The sequence below is a fragment of the Octopus sinensis genome, linkage group LG1 (genome assembly GCF_006345805.1).
Source record: "Octopus sinensis linkage group LG1, ASM634580v1, whole genome shotgun sequence".
Taxonomy (NCBI): domain Eukaryota; kingdom Metazoa; phylum Mollusca; class Cephalopoda; order Octopoda; family Octopodidae; genus Octopus; species Octopus sinensis.
This window is the reverse complement of record NC_042997.1, coordinates 62,479,624-62,483,358: the sequence shown is the minus strand read 5'-3', so window position 1 is coordinate 62,483,358 and position 3,735 is coordinate 62,479,624.

The following is a 3,735-nucleotide window of genomic DNA, read 5'->3' as shown; positions in this document are numbered from 1 at the left end:
ATAAAAATTTTTTTCGAAAAAATTTTATCCTACATTAGATATAAATTTAATAATGTTCACTTCCGGACTCTCCCACTCTGTGAGTGCCTCAGTTCAAATCGCACGTGTCTTGAATGAGCTTGAGTATTTCTATTTTGGATTTATTTGGGGTACTTAGTTGTGCTCATGACTTAGTGTTTGCTTTTTCCATGGGTATGAGTAAGTATCTCATTTACTTCTTTGCCACATGTATCACTGACGAAGGGAGGGTTCCTTTCGAACTAATCCTGGCAATGCATAGGTTTACGGGAAAATACTCGTCGAGAAACGGAAGAAAATTTGAAGAAAGAAGGAAATAATAATGATGATAATAATAATAATAATAATAATAATAATAATAATAACAACAACAAAAATAAAAATAATAATAATAATAATAATAATAATAATAATAATAATAATAACATCGAAAGATACCTTAGGAATGAGAACCCAGGTTAGAAAATTCTCCATGACACCTGATGAAGGCTGGAGATTATATCAACCGAAACGTGTAAACAACAAACAAGATGAGGACAAATATCCGTCAAATGAAAATTAAGTTAATAATGACACTTCATCAGTTGTTGGCAGTCTATCTACTCCTCATTTCGAGCATTCAACGAGAATATGAGTCTTCAAAGACAGTTGCTCCCATTCATTCTAAAATAAAACTTAGGATCTATGGAAGGTCAAGGTTGGGAACTAAAATGTGACAGTGGAGACATACAAGGAAACCGAACGAAAACAATCATGGAGGGTCGTTACACCAGAACGAGAGAGAAATAGTGAACACTGGGAGACACATTTTTTGTAAAGAGAAAAGATAGAATAGAGAGAGAGAGAACAACACGTCCGTCTTTTAAATGCTCGTGCTGGAAAAGAATGATCGACACATGAGAAAAAGAAAGATGGACGATGGTCACGTATGAGCATCGAGAGAGAGAGAGAGAACAACACGTCCGTCTTTTAAATGCTCGTGCTGGAAAAGAATGATCGACACATGAGAAAAAGAAAGATGGACGATGGTCACGTATGAGCATCGAGAGAGAGAGAGAGAGAGAGAGAAAGAAAGAGAAAGAGGGGGAGATAGATAGACAGTTATAAAACGGTGAAGGAGGAAAGAGAGAAAAAGGGAATTAGAAAAGGATGGAGCAAGAAAACAGTATAGAGTAGAGAGTCGTATCAAAAAGATGAAGATAAGCTTATTTGAAAATGTATTCGTCGCGTTAAATTGAATAATAATAATAATGATAATAATAATGATAATAATGATAATAATAATAATAATAATAATAAATAATAATAATAATAATAATAATAATAATAATAACATCGAAAGATACCTTAGGAATGAGAACCCAGGTTAGAAAATTCTCCATGACACCTGATGAAGGCTGGAGATTATATCAACCGAAACGTGTAAACACAAACAAGATGAGGACAAATATCCGTCAAATGAAAATTAAGTTAATAATGACACTTCATCAGTTGTTGGCAGTCTATCTACTCCTCATTTCGAGCATTCAACGAGAATATGAGTCTTCAAAGACAGTTGCTCCCATTCATTCTAAAATAAAACTTAGGATCTATGGAAGGTCAAGGTTGGGAACTAAAATGTGACAGTGGAGACATACAAGGAAACCGAACGAAAACAATCATGGAGGGTCGTTACACCAGAACGAGAGAGAAATAGTGAACACTGGGAGACACATTTTTTGTAAAGAGAAAAGATAGAAGAGAGAGAGAGAGAGAACAACACGTCCGTCTTTTAAATGCTCGTGCTGGAAAAGAATGATCGACACATGAGAAAAAGAAAGATGGACGATGGTCACGTATGAGCATCGAGAGAGAGAGAGAAAGAAAGAGAAAGAGGGGAGATAGATAGACAGTTATAAAACGGTGAAGGAGGAAAGAGAGAAAAAGGGAATTAGAAAAGGATGGAGCAAGAAAACAGTATAGAGTAGAGAGTCGTATCAAAAAGATGAAGATAAGCTTATTTGAAAATGTATTCGTCGCGTTAAATTGAATAATAATAATAATGATAATAATAATGATAATAATGATAATAATAATAATAATAATAATAATAATACTAATAATAATAATAATAATAATGACCAAAGACGGTTCGGTTGTGCTATGAAGAACCTTGTTAATGAGGACACGACAAGAGGTCACTGTCGAGATAAAAGCCAGAATACCTGGAACACAATACAGGTTTTAGAATAAATCATTCTGACAAACAAAACTAATATCCATGAGAAAATTAATGCGTTCAAATTTCTTTTGGGTTAAATTTTAAAGAGGAACAATAATGCACCAACGTTCGTCAAAGTTCCCAAAACCTCGACATCATCTTATTGCAATGATGACAGTGGTCCATTATAGTCACGTTTCTCTAGTGGATAACAAGGATGATGGAGATAATTCTGAAATTGAAAAAAAAGTAATATTAACGCTGCATTTGAAATTGTTTAATGGTTGTGTCTAAATTCCTTTTATAGTTTATCATATAGCGTTTGCATGAGTGTATGAATATGTGTGTGTGTATGTGTGTGTGAGTTGCTTTTGTGTTCTTATTTTATGGAGTTCTATGAAGGATAGTAGAATTATCAGCTAACGATTTATTTTACCTAAATTTCTTTTGCTCTAATTCATACCATTTCTTTACAATTTGCTTATATTTAAATAAAAACGCATGAAAATACCTGGTGCGTGTGTACTTCATAAATAAGTGGGGTTTGTTAAATCAGGATTGAGCCGTAACCCTTCTCTCCCATTATTATAATTGTGGTGAAAACTATACGCATCGCTTCCTTATAACTCAAATCCTGTAAAACACTGCTGCTACTGTGTTTACTTAAAAGCGTTTAGATACATTGATTACAAAAATATAGGACATGAGACACAGTCGATTAAACAGACCCCAATATAAACCAGCTGCTTATATAGTTTAAATTCCAGAATGTATTAGGGACAAAACGAAATACTGCTTGATATTTTCTTTGACTCTGTCATTTTAACCTCTTCACAACTAATTTGTGAAAATTTAAATAAAAGGTTAACAAAATATACACTAGAATTGAAAATTGCGCAGTTCAAAAGGGTTACAAAATGTCATAAATAAACCTTAAAAAGTATGGCATTGTTGCTAAAAAATATTGGAATCACTATATGTTGTACATTCTGTGGAGTCTTAAAAGGAAAAGAGACTCGTGCGTGAATTACGATGTTACGAAAATTATTAAACCGAGTTCTTAATATAAAATTAGAAAATGTACGAAATATGATCTTTAAGTTCGAATAAGTAAATTCGTTATAATACTCTTCATACCATAGTCACACTGTATTTCATACATATTTCACACATATTTCACACTGCATGCAAATTACCATGATACTTTTTTTTAAAAATTGGATTTATGACGAAGTTGTGCGCGCGCGTGTGTGTGTGTGCGTGTGTGTGTGTTTATGATTGGCTACTTAATTATTTCGGTCTGTCAAGTCTTACACATAAATTTTTGGTAAATCCTATATCTAGAAGGAAACATCTAACCAAAGTACTGCACCCAGAGATCGAACCAAGAGCTATATTGCTTCGTAGCATTTAGCCACTCGGCTATAACTGTGGGGAATTTCTACCGCCCTTTCCCTCCTCTCTCTGTCTTGCTTCCTCCAAGTACACCGGGTAAATGTGTTTCCCGCAACCAGATT